This window comes from Ranitomeya variabilis, chromosome 2 (genome assembly GCF_051348905.1).
Source record: "Ranitomeya variabilis isolate aRanVar5 chromosome 2, aRanVar5.hap1, whole genome shotgun sequence".
NCBI classification, from domain to species: Eukaryota; Metazoa; Chordata; class Amphibia; order Anura; family Dendrobatidae; genus Ranitomeya; species Ranitomeya variabilis.
In genome coordinates, this window is record NC_135233.1 from 466,596,792 (window position 1) to 466,618,082 (window position 21,291).

General features: G+C 40.5%; 2 protein-coding genes across 5 annotated transcripts in view; one reads left to right on the forward strand and one right to left on the reverse strand.

Annotated features, from left to right (window-relative positions):
• The window catches only part of MACROD1 (mono-ADP ribosylhydrolase 1), a 1,026,736-nt gene that overhangs the window by 634,357 nt on the left and 371,088 nt on the right, over positions 1–21,291 (forward strand). The gene's annotated exons all lie outside the window — the stretch shown is intronic.
• FLRT1 (fibronectin leucine rich transmembrane protein 1) overlaps positions 1–21,291 on the reverse strand; it is a 320,213-nt gene that overhangs the window by 116,051 nt on the left and 182,871 nt on the right. For 2 of the 3 annotated variants that reach the window (XM_077287613.1, XM_077287614.1), the window contains one exon: positions 5,870–6,512. The gene's annotated coding sequence lies outside the window, so the exon portion shown is untranslated. Of the gene's footprint in view, positions 1–5,869; positions 6,513–8,870; positions 9,107–21,291 lie in introns of those variants that run through there. The other variant, XM_077287615.1, reaches the window with a different exon arrangement.

Below are 21,291 nucleotides of genomic sequence, written 5' to 3' on the forward strand. Positions count from 1 at the left end.
AGCTGCCACTAATGATCATGGTAAGGGCTGATTCTCACTATATTGTAGGAGCAGTGAAGAAGTCACCGCTGTAAAACGTTCCTAGAAAATGTCCTATAATTTAATGTACGTAATCCGATCTGGATCCATTACATAAGGCTAATGAAACCTGAACATAATTCACTACAAATACAATCAAAGGTGATACATCTGTATGTAATGTAGCAAGCAGCAGACTTCTATAGCATTATTCCAATAGTATCGAAATGTAGCAGAAACTGAAGGTGCTGACTATATCCGAGAATGACTGGATCATTAGATACACGCGTTGCTATGTGCGCATTTCTATAAGGGCATTTCTGGAGGTTATTTTATGTGGCATGAAAATATAATCATGACAGCTACGTGCAAAATAACTGTATTCGAATCAGTTTCTATGGCAAAACACGGGTCCTTGAAAGCCAAGCTTTTCTAATTGGAAACCCCTAGAAATGTCTCACCTGTAATTAAGATATCATTGTTACCAACACAGTAGAATCACCCCAGTAAAAGCACCTTTCATCAGAAAATGACCTATTGTTTAAATCCATTTTTTGTGTTACGTGTACTTTTTTTTTTTTTAAAAATGTGGACTTAGATTTTTTCATAACACAATCTTTAAAAAAAATTAAAATAAATTAGTAATCTTTAAAATTCACATTGGTCACTGTGTTTTTTAGACTCCTACATCTTGTCCTTTTAGGAAGAAAAATGTGATTCATCCTTAGACTACAGTCTGAGTTTACACCACATATCAGTTGGGTTCCTTTGTGATGACAATTTGCACAACATTTCTCGATCAATTTTGGTGCATGGTGTCACAATTTATCAGCACATCCTCTTTTCCTAGGCCATGCCCCTTGTCAGATGTGTTGGAGAAAAGGTCTAAAATGCATGCTTATTGAGCAGAATTAAGCCATATTTCTATCATCATCTGTCGAAGAGCCAGACATTGACCATCTACTTGACGAGAACCAACTCCAATTAAAGAATAGGACAATATGCTATAGGATGGGTAATCCTATACCTGAAATACAGTTAATACATGATTTATAGAGACATTAAGTACACAGCACAGCCGCTCTACTACAAGTAAAGATCCTTGTAGATCAATGCATGGTGCCTCCAGAAAGGTCCGAGGTCCTCATGAACTTGTCCTCTTCTTCTGTGGTTATCTATGTCTCCTGCCCCAAGCCAGCGCTCTCTCCTTAACCCGTATACACCTGACAGATGGACATAGGCTAGTTTACAAAAGATTAATGAGCTAATGAGAGCTTCAGACACATTTTATGTTCTTCCCCCATGTAAGCACCGTCTGGTAAGAGAGCCTTGCAGTTCTCCAGGTTTGTTTTCGAGCCTTCTTATTTTTTTTCCTATCTTGTTGTTTTCCCAGCTGACTCCTCGCTGTAACATTTATACTTCCATCCACCAGTGATGTCTCTCATACTTAATACTGAAATGTCAGGGAAATGATATCCGTTCTGACTGCTGTGTTAATGGACTTCTACTCTCATGTGACAGTTCATGAAGAATCGCATCTGCACACAAAGATGACATTAGCAGGAAAGCGCTTCCATGAAGTGCTGTACAATCAGAGGCATGTAAAAATGGTTGTTATTTGTCACCTCCCGTTATTACCTGCTCAGTAATCTGATAAAGCTGTTGGTGCCGTCCAGATACTCTACCTCCTGTGTCTGTAAGTGACAAAGACCGATATATTAATTGTACCTGTGTTTTTTTTGTGTATGCTGACTATATAAACCTGGCCTTATCCTCCAGCGCCAGCTGGCAAACTTTCTTTACCCTCTAGCACTAAGTTCTCAATGGTCCAAAAAGGAGATGTTCGCCAGCACCAAAGGAAAGTAGTTAAAACATAGTCTTTCATCATATGGGATTAAAAAAAATTGGCTGAATGTGCACATATATGCTTTCGCATTTTGGGTATAGCTATGATTAAGGGTTTTTCTACTTGAGACTAATCATATAGGATAAAAAATTGACAGAATGTGCACATATTAAAAAACAAACAATGCTTACACATTTCTGATAGAAAATCCTTTAATCAAAACTATGATTAAGGTTTTTTCTGCCCGAAACTAATCATATATAATTTTAAAAAAATGGCAGAATGTGCATATATTAAAGAAAAAACAATGCTTACGTGTTTCCGGTAGAAAAACTTTTAATCATAGCCATGATTAATGATTTTTTTTTCAACCTGAAACGTGTAAGGATTGTATTTTTTGTAAATGTGCACATTCTTCCCGATTTTGTTATCCTATATGATTAAAGGCTAAGCTTGAACTACTTTCTTTTCGTGCTGGAGAACATTCCCTATTGGACCATTGAAAGCTATTTGACCTGTAAGTCAGACGAGTGCATACTCCGTGCACCACACCCAGACCAGTGCATACTCCGTGCACTACACCCGGATCAGTGCATACTCCGTGCACCACACACAGACCAGTGCATACTCCGTGCACTACACCCGGATCAGTGCATACTCCGTGCACCACACACAGACCAGTGCATACTCCGTGCATCACACCAGGATCAGTGCATACTCCGTGCACCACACACGACCAGTGCATACTCTGTGCACCACACACAGACCAGGGTGGATAAAAATCAATGTTTTTTTAAAAAAATCAAAAAAATCGGATTTTTTTGATTTAAATCGGATTTTTTTGATTTAAATCGGATTTTTTTCAATAAACTGCTTTTTGAGGAAAATATTTTACCATCCAAAGGTTCTTCCATCATGAGGTAAAGCTGAGTTGTTTAACTCAGTAGAATAAAGGCTGTATATGTGTAACATTCACAATGCCATGCTCTTCCAGAGGTTTCTGTAGGATGCTGACTATCCAACAAGTTTGGGCATGTCAACTGAATGGAAAAAGAAACTAAACCAAAAGTGAAACCAAGCTAGAAGTGTGGAATTAAAGGGGCAGTATGAACAAAATGTGGAGGCTATTAATAGTTTATACAATTAAGACATGCTGCTTTTAAACACCTACCTATTGCCATATAGTAAAACAAAAAAGATTTTTACTTACTTTGGGGTCCCCCCCTCACCCTGGCGTTAGATCGTTGCCCCTAGTTTCGTCCGTGTAACTATGGGCGCACATGCGCACTGCTCTCACTTCTCATTTTAATCGTGATTTATATTAAAAAAAACCTTTTGATTTAAATCAGTGATTTAAATCATGATTAAAATCATGATTTAAATCGATCCGATTTAAATAGAAAAAAATCTTTTGATTTAAATCGTGATTTAAATCATGATTTAAATCGGCGTGATTTAAATCAATCCACCCTGACACAGACCAGTGCATACTCCGTCTACTACACCCGGATCAGTGCATACTCCGGGCACCACACCCGGATCAGTGCATACTCTGGGCACCACACCCGGATCAGTGCATACTCCGTGCACCACACCCGGATGAGTGCATACTCCGTGCACCACACCCAGACCAGTGAAAAACTCCGTGCACCACACCCAGACCAGTGCATACTCCGTGCACTACACCCGGATCAGTGCATACTCCGTGCACCACACACAGACCAGTGCATACTCCGTGCATCACACCAGGATCAGTGCATACTCCGTGCACCACACACGACCAGTGCATACTCTGTGCACCACACACAGACCAGGGTGGATAAAAATCAATGTTTTTTTAAAAAAATCAAAAAAATCGGATTTTTTTGATTTAAATCGGATTTTTTTGATTTAAATCGGATTTTTTTCAATAAACTGCTTTTTGAGGAAAATATTTTACCATCCAAAGGTTCTTCCATCATGAGGTAAAGCTGAGTTGTTTAACTCAGTAGAATAAAGGCTGTATATGTGTAACATTCACAATGCCATGCTCTTCCAGAGGTTTCTGTAGGATGCTGACTATCCAACAAGTTTGGGCATGTCAACTGAATGGAAAAAGAAACTAAACCAAAAGTGAAACCAAGCTAGAAGTGTGGAATTAAAGGGGCAGTATGAACAAAATGTGGAGGCTATTAATAGTTTATACAATTAAGACATGCTGCTTTTAAACACCTACCTATTGCCATATAGTAAAACAAAAAAGATTTTTACTTACTTTGGGGTCCCCCCCTCACCCTGGCGTTAGATCGTTGCCCCTAGTTTCGTCCGTGTAACTATGGGCGCACATGCGCACTGCTCTCACTTCTCATTTTAATCGTGATTTATATTAAAAAAAACCTTTTGATTTAAATCAGTGATTTAAATCATGATTAAAATCATGATTTAAATCGATCCGATTTAAATAGAAAAAAATCTTTTGATTTAAATCGTGATTTAAATCATGATTTAAATCGGCGTGATTTAAATCAATCCACCCTGACACAGACCAGTGCATACTCCGTCTACTACACCCGGATCAGTGCATACTCCGGGCACCACACCCGGATCAGTGCATACTCTGGGCACCACACCCGGATCAGTGCATACTCCGTGCACCACACCCGGATGAGTGCATACTCCGTGCACCACACCCAGACCAGTGAAAAACTCCGTGCACCACACCCAGACCAGTGCATACTCCGTGCACTACACCCGGATCAGTGCATACTCCTTGCACCACACACAGACCAAGGCATACTCCGTGCATCACACCAGGATCAGTGCATACTCCGTGCACCACACACGACCAGTGCATACTCTGTGCACCACTCACAGACCAGTGCATACTCCGTGTACCACACCCAGACCAGTGCATACTCCGTGCACCACACCCGGATCAGTGCATACTCTGTGCACCACACACAGACCAGTGCATACTCTGTGTACCACACTCAGATCAGTACATACTCCGTGCACCGCACCCAGATAAGTGCGTATTCCGTGCACCGCACCCGGATCAGTGCATACTCTGTGCACCACACCCAGATCAGTGTATACAATTTTAGATGAACTTCTTTTGTAGTGGAGAACACAGTTAAGACCCAGAGTAAAGCCAGTTTCAGATGGGCGTATTTTTCAGTCCAGATACGGGCTGCAATGCCCGTCTCCCAACCCAAATCTACAGCCTCACGTGTATCTACGAGGCTATAGGTTTGGGTCAGCAGACCCGCGGTCAGAGTATGGATTGTGAAAAAACACAGCCTAAGTCACAAGCTCAAAATGCAGGTTTGAGGCAGAACAGACCGATAAATGGCCATGTTCTTTAAACACAAGTTTAAAATGTGATGGAGAAACAGGGGAAAATAAAAACATACACTAACAGGGTGGAAAATGAGTGACTGTACATATAATACAGGGTAACATTCTTTATCAGGGTCATTTTTATATTTTTATACTCATTCACTGCTGTGCTTCCTTTGTATGGCATTAAATAAATTCACTAGCGGCACTTATCCATGCAAAGAAGTAATATAGACAATGTACATAAAGCAAAGCTCAGACTCGCATCATTCTATGAACTGTTTGACTGAATTTATTTCCTTTCACCTAATTTTATCTATTTTTTTTTATAAAGTGACTATACATACCATTGCAGTACAATGCGGTTATTGTTCTTTGTCTTGGCCACAACTGATCTTTTTAAACCTATTGTGTATGTATGTATGTATGTATGTGTATATATATATATATATATATATATATATATATATATATATATATATATATATATATATATATATATATATATATATATATACATACACACACACACACACACACACACACACACACACACACACACACACACACACACACACACACACACACACACACATATAAATACATGTTGAATTGGCGTTCTTTAGAAATACAAGATGTGTACCGATAATGTAAAAGGCGGACAACCTATCCCGTTCAAGTTCTTACCTTTTAGTGAAACACTGAAGGCATCTGTATTTTGCTATTCACAAGTCTTCATCAGTAGTTGCCTTTTTTCTGCTCACATCCCTGAAATTTGTAAATCCAACAAAGGGTGGTAAAAATGAAAGGTGCAATCCACAGGAGGTCTCTCCCCTGCACTTGACAGGTCTTATTCCAATGTCCAGATCAAAAACCGAAATTAAAGCATTTCTTCATTTTTCTTTTTTTTCCAGCTAAAAAAATATTTTCTTTTATTTCAGCCCTTCTATACCTTCAGTTTATAGCAGTGAGGGATCCTGCTTCATGGCAGGACACAGACAGAGGGGGCAGGGTTGAATGTATGGAATAAGTGCAGTGTGGCGTGACCGGCAGAAAACCGAGGGACTTTTCACCAGAATGTATTCATAGACAAGTAACGGTGGTTTGATCTTTCTCTCCAGAGTATGGGGGGAGCGTGAGGGATCTTTCTTCCCAATATATCGCTACTTGACAACATGAATTACTTATTTAACTTTTCTAAGTTATATCTAGAAGAGTGTGGAAAGGAAGACTGTACACTCCACTTAGGCTTTCATTTTATAATCCCAAGGAAAAACCAGTGACGTTGTGGCTTTCTGATGGGCTGACGTCTTGAGAAATGTTTTAATACCTGAATGGAAGGGAAAAAAGAAAGATACCATTTAACAAGGCAGAAACAATCTAGTGTAACATAACCTTTACTCAAGTGATAATAAGATGTTTACAGTGAAGGAGGCAGCGAGCCGGAGTATTGTTAAATCTGCTAATTGCTCTTCTCTTTATCAATGAATCCATGCTCTAAAACCTATTACCATGTTTAATATTGTTCACAATCGTTGTGTTGTGTCTGGCGCTACACAGACCTCTTGGTAATCATTGACTTCTGAGAAATAGCTGGTGCTAATAAAGAAGGCGACAAATTTATGCTAATATGCTAAACATGGAAGGAACGCAAGAGAAAAAAACGCTCTGTTTATCCAAGAGGTGCCCATATGCTGTTTATAACAAAGACAACTCTGATGGTGGCTTATCTTCCCCGAGAAAAGATGGATAGAGTTATCCATTGGGGAAGCATCGGAGGGCACTCATATACATAAGTTGTATGCTGAAAACGAAATTTGTTCGTCCGGCCAAGTTCTATTACTGTAACGTAAGGTAGACTTCAACCTCCAATATATAGAACAGCAATCAATGGTGACGGTAATGATCCACAGGTGTCGAGTACTATTGCAGCAGTTCCCAAAACTGCTTAGGATGTAATATTTTCAGTTGTTTTATACTTTATTACGCTTAACTTCTACGGCATCATCATATTCCACAGAGCTTCATAGATAATTATCATCACTGTCCCCATTGGGGCTCTCAATCTAAATCTTTTATCAATAGGTCTTTGGAGTATGAAAGGAAACCGGGGTAGCCGGAGGAAACCCACGCAAACACGGGGAGATTATATAAACTCCTTTCAGATGTTTTCCTTGGTGGGATTTTATCCCATGACCCCAGTACTGTAAAGCAACAGTAGGAACCATTGAGTCACCCTTTGCGCTGTCATCGTGACTCCTTAGACCTTGAATAGAAACAGTGGGTGCAATATGTCCCCAATATGATGCTCAGTATACCATAATACTGGGGAGAACATACAAACTCCTTGCAGATGTTATACTTGGTGGGAGGATTTTAAACCCAGGACCCCAGCACTGCATTTTTTTGTATAGTTTCATAGCATCTAAACCACATATAGACAGCACAAAACACCTAAAAGAACTATACCCAGGACATATCGCCATACAGTATAGCACCATTACTGAAGACGAAGGATCTTCAAGTGCTTCATTCTAAAAGTGTGTGCGCAGAGTTTAGTTATTTTTAGTCAGCTGGCCCTTTTCGTCTTCTTTCTCACAACAGAACACAACATCACACACACACCAGCCATGAATTGAGAAATGTGGCAGATATAACAGAGCCTGGAGGCGTACACACAATGTAAAAAAAAAAAACCACAGGCTGAGGAGAAGGAGAGAATGATAGAAAAAGGGAGGGAGAAGTGAGAACTGACAGTGCTGTCTATGTGCTGTGAACCCAAGTAACATCTCAGGCTAATTAAACTGCTTTCGTAATAACGTGTACAATTGTCAGATGAACCGGAATACAAGTGCATGAGCTCCTAATGTGTTAACAGAAGGTGGGGAAGAGGCAAGAAAGCGAAATGGGCTCGTTTTGATACTTGTTAAGCTTTGCAGGCTTCTTAATGAGATGAGAGGCGGCAGAAGCAGACGTGAGGAGACATCAAAGCCAAGAGTGTAGAGTTAGTCCCTTAAAAGAAAATTAGACCTCACCATTATGGTTCAACGTTGGGTTCATCTTCCCATTATCTTCTGATGGGCTGTGAAATAAGTCAAGATAGTAGAAAAGATTCACAGGTGAGACTCTAGGGTGCAATAGCAGGACATAGGAAACGAAAAAAAAATGCAATAGTGGGCGTTCTGCTCTCTTCAGCCGGAAAGGAAGCAAGAAATGGTCATGGTAGTGCAAATGGGAAGTACGAGCCAAAAGTCCTGAATTTTACTAGAAAAATAAGTCAGATGAGGTAAAGCGAGGAGTTAAACATGAAGCCACAGTAGTAATTGATGCCACAGATATATACCAAGTGTTGTGAGATAAGTTCTCAGTGTGACAACAAATATGTACACGACGAGATAATGACCTTGTATCGCGAGGTAGAAACAAAATAATAGAAAGCGTCCTATCTACAAGGAATGCTTATTAAGTGTATGTGATAAGGAATAGTTTATGGGGCATTCGCAGATTGAGCCTCCAAAGTAGTTTCAAGAATCAGTTTTATAGCGCAATAGCAGGGCTTACAGAAGAACAGGTACGTAAAGGAATATTAAAGCCTGGCATCAAACCAGAAAATATCCTATAAAACGCATTCAGATGGATAGAAATGCAGAGATATGAGGAAGGAAATATAGAAAGGCATCTTTCTCACCGCTCTTATACATCGCAGTGCAGAAGCCCTTGTAGACAGGAGAAGATTTTCATATACGGTAGAGAAATTTCTTTTCTTCCTTGGTCCAATCGCCTCCCCTGAATCAGCCTGCACCCCAATAGAATTGGCGACTGCTATTGGTAGCTTGACCCCCTTTTAGGGTAACCTCTCAGGGGAGTGAATAAAGATTGTATTGAATATAAAGGCACGCTCATGAAATGCATTACAGCAAAAGCATAGAGAAAGGGAGGAGGAGAGAGAGAGAGACAGCGAACAGGAGGAGGAGAGAAAGAGGGAGGGAGAAAAAGGGAGCAGGAGGAATATAGAGAGCTTGCACAACCTGAAAATGGTCCGAGAACATGAGAAATTAACAAAAAATCCACATAGAAAGAACTGGGGGACGAGCAATATATTATTGTGGGTGACGACTTATTTATATGCGAGTCTAGTAAGAGGATGCATGATTGTAGAGATAATTAACTCCGTATTCCAAACCAATGCTAGTGGCTCTTATAGGTATCACAAGGCCTCCACAAAATTCTCCAAAACTGTTAACGTCATAAGGAAATTACCACAATCTGCTCATATATTGAGGCCAGATCCGGGGATTTGCAACAGTGTCTTTGTTTCCTGGCCAGGTGTTAAAGGTCTAGTTGGCACACCATATAAGTGCATGCTCCATTCTTGTGAATTAGGCGTGATAGTGTTATCATATTACCCCATTTCAACATCATTATTCGTGAACAAAACCGTGCAACCACCTTCACGATATCCCAGGAAGGAGAAAAGTGTGTGAGGGGTAAATACAATAGATTGATAAATGGTTATGGCTGTCCATCAGAAGATGAGGAAGTGATGTAATCAATAGCAGACTGAAGTCTCGGTTTGTTATAAGACAAAGATAGAAAAATAGTGCCGTTTGTGTGGGTGATAGGCAGTGGTGTAATTTGGGGCCCAATGCAAAATCCCCAACAATGCCCCAACTATCGCTGGTCTTTAGTAGTAATAGTCTTTTTCTATTGGGTAAAGGGACTTTTGGGTCACCTCTAGTTTCCAGGGCGCGGATGCAATTTCAACCCCTGCAGCCAGATAAGGGCCCAAGATGTAAGGGGGTCCATTTCCACCTCCAAAGCGGGTGAAATTGTGCATTATGAGGAGCTATTGAACTTCAAATGGCCCATATATTGTTCTTCCACAAGGGCCCACTTCTGTTTGTGCCCACTCTTGCCCTGCACCTATTAGAGCTATGGCCCTGGTAATAGGGGTCCAAACTGACAGGTTTTAGCACAGTAAACAGGCTTCAGAGTAGATTTTTAAGAGTTTGTTACTAATTTTGTAGTAGCCTTCATTGTAGCATCGTAGGTAGGTGGAGTAGAGTATAAGTATGCCATAGTAAGTCACTTATAGTAATCTACAGGCTCTTGTTGGGTCTAAGAAAAAAATGGAGTGACAACACAGGCTGGAATCTTACAAAGATATTCGTCTGTAATGAAGTGGTGCACACAGGCACTATATAGCAGGGTCTAAACTGTGTATAACTTGTACAAGAGGCCAGCACGGTGGCTCAGTGGTTAGCACTGTTGCTTTGCAGCACTGGAGTCCTGGGTTGAAATCCCACCAAGGACAACATCTGCAAGGAGTTTGTATATTCTCCCCATGTTTGCGTGGGTTTGCTCCGGGTTCTCCAGTTTCCTCCCACACTCCAGATACAGGGAATTTAGATTGTGAGCCCCACTGGGAATATGCAATATACGCAAAGCATAATAAATAAAAGATGCCCATTCCTATTACTACAGTTATCGCTGTATAAGATGGTTGGATGACGTAATCCAAACTGTGTGATGGGCCTCACTCTTGAGGTTCTGCTAGGGAGAACTGCATCGGAAGGTGAGCAGAACTGGTGATACCTAATATCTACTGGGACGCGTACACGATCGATAGATGTGAAATGTGGAAGTGAGCCCAGAAATGATAACCCCATCTAATGTGCTGTTGGATTCAGGAGGAAAACAGAGATACATTTTTTCCATTGACTACAAACGATAGCGAGGCTCGGCCACCACCATTTTCTGGCTGGCGATATCTCATTAGAAAAAATATTGAGAAGCCTTGATCTAATGACATGCACGACCTTTGTTGGGTTGGGAAAATGATAAGGCATGTTAAATTTCAACATGCCTGATCCTGAAATAAAGCCACTGCCAGAAGTATTTGACAGCTGCTTACTCCACATTCGCTACTCAGAAAACAAGTACAGTTGGCTCATCCAAGAGCATATTTTGGAGGAGATCATTAGGCAGACGGAGCTACTGAAAAAGTATGGCCAGTTTAATCCATATAGAAATAAAAATGGTAAGAGTCGTATGGAGGGACATAAAATAATGTTATATAATCAAAACACATAAAGAAGGGCAACATGTTCAAGATTTGTAAATTCTAGTGTATGCCTTTGGGTATACAGAATGCAGTTTACAATTAGAAATGTGACAGAATTACATAAGATGGGGAAATGGAAATGAAGCCCAATAGCTTCTGGTGCTTATGTATGAATAATGCTCCTGGAGAACGTAATTATAGTCCTATGAAACCATTACACAAATGAGTGTACGAGTAATGAGGAACAGACTACACATACTATTTTTTTTTGTGGTGGATTACTGTCCGGAAGAATATTGGAAACTGTATAATTCTGTGTGTGGAATAATATTTTGCATCACATTATGTTAGTAGTGTCCTGGAGTGAATATTTCTAACCATCATTATACAGCATTACTAAAGCTGGCCATAGACTCCGAGATTTTTGCCATCGGAGATGAAAGTTATCAGATCCCTCATCCATGAACAAACATGCACAAATGTTATTCTGCAATCTCATGGATGAGATGGAAAAAAGTCAAAAAGAAAACAGTAAATTTATCTCTTAAGAGATCACTTACTGGTGTAATGACTGGTTTATCTATGATTGGCATTCCAAGGGTTAATATTGAAGGATGGTCTGTCTGTCTGCAAGAAGAAACTTCTCTTGCTTCTATCATCCCATAATCCATAGACAGAAGTGGAGGGGAAGCCTGTGAGTCTTTCCCAAAGGACTCATAAAATGCTGCAGTTATCGCCTGTCACTTCCACTGAGCGGACGGCATTAACATCAGTGTATTTAATTATGCTTAACGATCCTAAAACATCAAATATTTAGAACTGAACTCTGCTTCTCTTCTGGCTAAATAAACCTTCCCCTCCCTACGCGCATCACATGGAAAGCAGCCCGGATCTAAGCTCAGTGTTGCTCCGTTATTAGAGCCATACCACGATTTTGGCAAGGGAAAGGCTAAATATTGCTGTGGTTGGGGACTTGCATCACGGGGGTTAAGTGGTTCCTATAAGCAAAGATCCAACCCTATTTTAAATGAGTGTATGTACGTGTGGAGTAGCTCAGTGACATGCGTGTGTCATGTTTAATTTGCAATGTCACTGCTGCCTGCTTTCAGCCTGTCCTCATGAATCACCAACAGAAAACAAAGCACATCCCCAAGAGGTAAATGCAAAACTTCCCTTTGCTAAACGTGGCCCTGAACGGCTAATTTACCAAGCATTTATTTCTTAACAAAGACCCGCAAACCTCAACAAGTGGCACATGGTGAGGTATGTTTACATCAAACGCGACATCTACTGATCTTATGTTTCCATCTTGGGGCCTCTCATCATCTGAGGTTTGTGATGTATGACTTCAAAAGGTTTTATACTGTATACTTGGAATCATTGGAGATTTTGGAAATTTGATTGGCCGGCTATGATGGTTGATCCCTTGGCAATGTATTCCGCATGATATTTCAAGGGTCACATCATTATTCATGAACCCACTGATGATGAGAGAATATATGGTTTTACGGCTCGTAGAGTTCTAGAACCCTTCTTGGTTTTCTCTGAGCCAACACTCACTTCCCGTCAGACCTCCGTCTGTCACTCCGTCTGGAAGTTTCAAGTGTTTCTTACGTTAATTAAAAAAAATCCTATTGACAAACCTGTTACATCTGACACAATGAGTGCCTTGCATCAGCAAACATCTGACAGATTGTCCGTCTAAGTGCACCTAGATTTATATATTTAATGTATACCTTTTATGACCCTCTAAGTGCTTACACCTATATTTATACCTCTATATATTACTTGATTCTTTCACCCTTCAATTCTTAAACTTACTCCCACTTAAGCTGACCTCCAGATACCATTCACCCAAGACACCGAAGCTAATATATATGTACATGTTAAGGATATTGTGCGCAATTGTTGCCCAGAATATACACTTATATTATAATATTATTTCTTAACCATCCACGAGACCCATAAATCAAGATCCTTAATGGATTGGGAGTGAAGCAGTGTGTGTTTGTGCGTGAGAAGGGGGGGAGAAGGGAATAAATATATCTGGCAAGTGTTGGAGATAATGAATTAATATTGATTTGGAGACGCAGGAAGGAGAGAGAGAGAGAAAAGGGAGTAACAACTTGTGCCTTGCTGATGTTTTATGGGGGGTGATCTCCCTAGCCCTACCTTCTAAGATCCAGAGAGGGCAACTTAGAGAAAAACAAAGCTGTAAATAAGATATGAAAGAGAAGAGAGACGCTGTTTTCCCAACCAACTCACTATGGGCTTTGCTGAGTTACAGAGCCCCTGGCTCCTTACAATTTATAGCCATCCAGCACTAATGCACTTGGCACAACTACCAGAAAGCGAAGCAGAGACTGAGCCCAAACAAGACGCAGACACAGTTTAAGCTGCTAGTCTGAGGCTCTGGCTAGCCCATGGGGTTAGTGCATGAAAGACAAATGCTATTTTAAGGTCAATCGCTATTTTTCTTTACATTTTCATGAACAAACGCAAAGGTTTACATATCTGCACCTCCGACTACAAGCTGCACTTGCCGGATGATTCTGATACAAAGATACTACTCCTACTAGACAGATACGTTTAGGACTTTGAAGACATTTCTTTTCATCATGGAAACTTATAGAACGATTTCCCTTGACCTATTACTCCGTGCAGGTAAACTATTGAACAAAGCAACTAAGGTTCATATATTCAATGTTTTATGTGAATTTTACTCAGTACGTTGTTGCAGAAAAGTCATTAGGTGCATTGGTAAAGTGATAATGCATTCTAAATATAGTATAAGGGTCCATTCAAATAGCATTTTTGCCCTTCCTTTGTTTGTCTCTTCAGACAGGCACAAGAACGTAGTCTTCAGAGGAACCAGACACTGCTGGAAAAAAAGCACAAATGTAGTCCATTAGCCAATAGTCTCTGTCCATGGTTCTATCTGAATCCTTTATAAAAGCCAAAATGCACCATGAATGGCCCCTTAGATACATATAACTGCCGTTGCACATGCACCTTACTGTTGTTACCTGCAGCAATCTGATTAGGTGTGAAAGGCCATATAATTGTTTAAAGACTTTTTCTACATGAAATCTGGGTTTGTATCTTACCACTGTCATACTCAAGTAGAATACATCATTTTAGAGATGGGCAAACACAAACTGTAAAGTTCCGGGTTTGTACTGGACACAGATAGATATTATCCAGCTTCATAGTTCAGGTCCCCATTGTTTTCTATGGGGTTCAGGATCGAGTTTTGGTACAGTTTTAGTACCCAAGCCGAACTTTGGACTATAGCTCGGTTGAACCAAAACTTCCATGGGTCTGTTCATCCCTAATCATGTTATTTAATTTACTCACTTATATAGGGCCATTAATTTCCACAGGGCTTTACAGACATCATCATCACTGTCCCCATTGGGGCTCACAATCTAAACTCCCTATCAGTATGTCTTTGGAGTGTGGGAGAAAACCAGGAGGAAACCCACGCAAACACGGGGAGAACATACAAACTCCAATTTTGGTGCCTCAGATTTTCTAGGATTCTATTGACTTTATTTGACCTGGTGGGAGGTCTAACCGAGTAAGCCCAGAAACTCATCAATGGGGCATGAGTGATGCCCACTGGATCAACTCCATGTTTCTTAGAAGAAAGAAGCAGCTCTTCCACCTACATACTGTATGAACCCTACATATTTTAATTTCTCATACACTACAGATTATGTGGAGAGTACAGGCATTCCTCCTGTAAGGATGAAGAGATGTGTATCAGACTAATATTTGGTAATTATACTCTTCTGCATGTACAGTTATTTGTCATCACCAATCACAATCAGCCGTGTATTAAAGGGGGTATCCGGGACTATACAAAAAAAAAACCTAAGCACTAACAGGTAAATAATTGCAACTTACCTGCCTGTTGTGCCAGCGCCATTTTTCCATGGCACATAGCGGGCACAAACCGCTCCTGCCAGGGATTAAGGTGCCAAAGCGATGGGTTAGGACTTCTGGTGTCATTCTGATTGACAGCCGGCTTCCCCAGTTAGGCAGTGGGGATCCGGCTGTCAGTTGGAATGACACTGGAAGTCCTGCCTCCTCGGCGGAGTGGAAAAGAACCCTCCGCTCTGTAGATGTGACGTCAGTAGAATTTTCTGAATCCCTGGCATGAGCGGTTTGTGACCGCTCTGTGCGGGGGAAGAATGGCGCCTTGCACAACAGGCCTGTTAGTGCTTAGGTACATTTTTTTTATAAAATCCCAGATACCCCCTTTAAGGCTTTGGACAACCTCCAAGCATCCATAGAAGTGTATGAAGCCCAATTTCAAACAGAGGCATAGTGGTCTTTTTTCTGTTGGATTCAAAAGTAATCTGCCAGGAAGAAAATATTTCCATGGTCCACTTACACAGCTTTCCTCCCATAGACGCATTACTACATGGTACTGTAATAAAACGATGTAGGAACTACATATGTCTTGCACATTTTCCCTACATACAACACTGTATGTAGCCTAATTTGCAGAGCTAGCCAGATAAAATGTGGCGTCAAACAAGCAATTTATTGAATATACTAGTAGGTTGGGTCATTGGCTACGAAAAACAGGATTTCATCCTGACTTACAAGGATACATTAGAATTTCACTTTATACGAAAATGTAAAATTTTATTTAGAGAGCTAAGCAATAATGTATTATGGGCTTGGACTGATCCATTTGTCAGATCCAGGCAGTATGAAAATCATAAGTAATGTCCCGAGGATGTAATTTCAGGTAATATGAATTCTGCAAAATGAAACAATTCGGGTATAAATGTATGTGTCTACTGTAGAGGGGATGAAAAGATGATGACATTACTTCCATATTTCATTCCATCCTTTGTTTCCGTGCCACTTTCTACGCACTTCCTTATCTTCTGGACACTTCACCATCCAAAGTGCAAAATATTCTTTTCCTTAAAATCGTTTCACTGAAAGCCAGCTGGAAAGCAACCATTAGATTGTTACTTTTGTGCTTTGTGTGTCATGTGCCATTTATAATGCTGTTGTCGTCTTCTGCTGTGGAGGGGCCTTTGGGCCTCCTCCGGTACCAGAATCTTAGTGCAACTGTATCGCCTATTACCATGCCCTTAAGCGCCTTAAACTTTACAGTAAATTATACTATTTCATATGTTGTTAATCTATAATTTGCATTCCTTCCCCAAACTCCGCTCTAATGTTAGAAATGAAATACATTGTACAGATCCAGCAGATCTGAGAACTATTGATTGACAGGTTCTGCTTTTTATACTTCTACCTTGAGAGTGAACTTGATAATAGGATTGTGTTTTCAGTTTCTTGTCGTCTGCAACCCATTTTTTTTTATTTTTTGGAAGCAGATTTATTTATTTTATATTTTTCGGCGACTCAGTAAAAATGCAGCTTTCCTGGGCTCTTCTCCAAGGGATCTGTGTTGAGTGAGGGGGTGAGAGTGGGAGGGAAAGCTGCAGAAGTCAAATCTCGGCATGACTAAACAGCCATCACCATTTATTTTAATGTCTTTCTGGGCACCCGCTTTGTAATATATATCTATACACACACACACGCGCCGCAAATTTTACTGCTACACGCTGCTAAATTATTCCAGGTCAAGTTCCTGCTCCACAGACACACTCCTATTTATGGGGAAATCCCTTAAATATCATCTGTTGAACCGCAGCAGACAGGGAACATTATGTTTTGCTATTTATGCAGTTGTCTGGATTCTGCGCCCGACTTCCCCGCTGACAAGCCGAACCGCTACCTCATAGGAAGTCTCATTTATTGGAAAGCGGAGGCACTCATTTCCAGGCAGGCTTTGGAAAGGTTTTCTTGCTGAGGACATCCTCATCATATTTTACCTGGCCAGGGGAACTGTCCATGGTGCCAGTTTCTGTATATTCACTCATCTTAATTATATGTGTATAATGCAACAAAAAAAAAATGCACAGTAATCCAAGAAACAATGGTCACAATCATATTAAAAATTACACGTCTAAGACCATCCAAACAATTTTGTATTCATTTACTGTTCCACATTGCTAATACTGGCATACTAATACTGGCATTACAATAATATTTTATATATGTGTTATATACTTATATATAGCAAAAAAACTCGGCTCTCAACTTAACGTGATCAAGTGAGGTTATAATGGTGTCCACAAGGTAGTAACAGAAACGTTTTGGTCCTGATAATGGACCTTCATCAGTCACCGTTATAGTATATGTAGAGATATGGGTGGACTCACGTACAGCGTCCCTACATCATCCAGAAAGGCGCACACTACCTGGGCTTTCTGGAGACCGGCTAGCCCTCATACCGGTCATTTCTCCTCTATATGCAGGCAGCACTGTACTATATGGTCTGATCTGTCAGCCCTTATCCTGACCACTCACACCTCAATAAAGGCAGTAATTTCACAAATAGCCTGGATTGATTCAATAACCGTCTTACTGGCCATATTTTCTCCTAAATGGGCAGCAGTCTCAGTTATAGCCTGACTACCTCTAGCAATAAGTGATCTCATGAGTCCACCCATATCTCTACATATACTATAACGATGACTGATGCAGATCCATTATCAGGACCGAAACTTTTCTGTTCCTACCTTGTGGACACCATTAAAACCTCACTTGATCACGTTAAGTTTAGTGCCGAGTTTTTTTGCTATATATCTTAAGGTTAAACAACAAATCATGAAGCACAATCTTAGTATATGGCCGAGAGCAAAAAGATTGAGCTCTCCCAAAATTAGTACCCAGACTCACTGGGTTGCCAGGACAACTCCAACAACCATGGAATACAACGAAAGAACGGAGTATACAAATCCCAAGAATCATAATAGTACAAAAAAAGACTTTATTATTACAGAAATACATATCAATAAATATTAAAAATTAGCACCCATACAGGTAAGAAATACAGAAGGAAACTGTAGGTAAGCTGGTTGAGATGGGAAGAGCAAAATATATCCCGAGCAAGCACACTAACAACAATAAGGCTACTCCAAGTAAAACCCACGTGGTAGGGATAGTTTCAATATAGTCTAGAGGTGCCATAGGCAGTATCCCACAAGAAACACTCCAAGGTAAGTTAGTTATCTATGCGTGCTTACCCATAGTGTAACTGGACGGCTCTCCCACTTGTCCCAGCGGCCCTCTGACGCACGTTTCGCGGTCAAGCCTTTTCAAAAGGGGTTGAACAATGACCATTCTGATACCTTTAAATAATCCACAAACCGGAACTGCCACTGATTAATGGCGCCTGCGCATCAGAACCCAGGCTCCACAACCCCCATAGCTGACACCATCATGTGCACATTGTGCGGAAATCCGCCAGGTGACGTCATCTGACATGCGCACATGAAAGGTAATGATAGCCACTAGAGAGGTGGACGACACTGGGATCGTACAGCGTCTGCGCACTCACAGCGGCCATTTTTCTGTAGCCCATAAGCGCTGCCATAATGTAAGTGATAAAACACAAATCTATATGCAGACCGCTAAAAAGATGGATCACACCGCAATGATGCCGTACATGCGCGATCACAGCGACCACTATAAAAAAAGCACATGGGAGCGACCATCTTAGCAAGAGATCAAACGTATGTTTATATATCTATATATCATAACCGCCTCCCCAACCACTCCATTAGACATATATACAATCAAACGTGTAAAGTGCCATAAAATCATATAAAAACAAACAGTAAACATAATAAACAGATTGTACAAACATATATAGCAAGTATTGCATAAAGTGACAAAGTGCACAATATTACCATAATATAAATCACTGTAAAACATGATACAGAGTAAGAAGGAAGAAAGAAACTTTCTATTAATAATAAAGTGACTAAAGTGCTACTATAAAGTGTATAAACTTGAAAATACTATGTTAAAAGGGATGATGGTACGACGATAGATGCATCCTTTCTTATTCATCCCAATTACTCCAGGGAGGTAGGCAACTCCATAATAGAGCGACGAAGATCTCAAGAAACCGAGCCATACAACGTGAAACACTAAATAAAAAAGGGAAAAAAGGACAATGACCAAAAACGTAGAACATTAAAAGCAAGGTGGAAACAACTCCATATACGGAGAGGAAGACTAAAACCCCCACCACACAAATAGTACCATAGAAATATATACACTAAAAAGTAAAAGATCAATCAAAAAGCATAGGTGGAACAGCAGCATCAAGTCCATATGCACAGATTGGGAAGCAGAGGGGACCAATCACAGGAAGGGGACAAAACGTATTTGTTCGTTTAGACTCTTGGGGGCCACCGTATCAAGGGTGACAATCCACCTACATTCGCGTTGTGCTAATAGCTGATTTAGATTGCCACCCCTGATACCACCATGTACTCTATCAATGCCCCTCACCTTCAAGACACTGGGATCAGAGTGGTGATACTTCCTTAAGTGCCTTGGTAAGGTCTTTAACAGAGATACATCTGTTACCTCTTTAGCGGCTAAAATGTCCCCCACGTGTTTGCGTGTCCTCACTTTTAATTCCCTAGACGTGAGACCAACATAAATGAGGGAGCAGGGACAAGAGGCATAATAGACCACATGCGTGGTACTACACGAAATATACTCTCAAATCTTATATTCCCTGCTCCCATCAGATGTTTTGAAGGTCCCACATCTAAGTATATTAGGACACGCGACACATGATCCGCAGGGAAAGCATCCGACTCTGGGGCAACCTGTCGTAAAAAAAGATATTTGTGTGTGTCCACAGAGTGACTCCTCACGAGGTTGTCCCTGAGGTTTCTCCCCCTGCGTTGTGTGACACGTGGGACCTGTGACAAATGAGCCGCAAGCGTATTATCAGTGTGTAAAATAAGCCAATGTTTAGTCAGAATCTCTAGCATCCAATCCCAGTGGCAATTGGAGGTGGATAAAAATCTAATTTCTGACTTCTCAGTACATCCCTTACTCTTAGACTGTATCAATAGATCCTCTCTTGGAGTGGTTTTGGCCCGTCTGTATCCCGCCCTGATGCACCGATGACTGTATCCCCTGGTCCTAAACCGATCGGCAAGAGCCAACGACTGCCCCTCAAAACGGGAATCGGTAGAACATACCCGCCTCCCCCTCAAGAACTGGCCAACTGGGATGGCTTTAATAACAGAATAGTTGTGTGCCGATGTCTCTTTACGGTATAAGTCCGTCTCAATGGAGCCGTCCTCCGCGACACACAACGTAATATCAAGAAAATTAATTCTTCTCTGATGAATATGTCAATTTCAAATTAAAAGAATTATTATTTAGTTCCTGCATAAATTTTGATAGGCTGGCCTCGTCACCATTCCAAATCATCAACACATCATCGATGTATATATCTTACGGTGTGGGAACCTACTCTGGCACCTCCCTTAAACGGCCGTGCACGCACATAATATTCATATATCCATATATACACACATGGACAAAAGTTGTTGGTACCCTTCGGGTAAGAAAAATCCCACAATGGTCACTGAAATAATTTGAAACTGACAAAAGTAATTTGCAATTTATAATTACTGAATATCCACTACTAAACATCAGATATTGCTTTTGACTTGAGGATCAACAGAAAAAGATAATAATAAAAAAAAATAAAAATAATGAAAACTGCCTGGAAGAAAAAATGGATAGAAAAGATTAAAAATAATTTAAGCATAGGGACATGTTAAACTAAGGTGTGTTCTGTAATTAGCACAGCAGGTGTCTACAAACTTTTATTTAATCCGTCTGATTATTTAGAGGGTAAAAAGTAGTGATTGTGCTGTTTGGTATCACATTGAACATGGACCAAAGAAAGCTGAGGAGAGAGTTGTCTCGGAAAATTAGAAAGAAAATTATAGAAAAACATGTTAAAGGTAAAGGCTATAACACCATCTCCAAACAACTTGATGTTTCTGTTACCACAGGTTCACAGATTATTCAGAAGTTCATGTCAAAGTGACTGTAGCCGAACCCTCAGGACGTGGCCACAAGAGGCACATTGATGACAAATAATCGAAGATACCGAAAATACGAA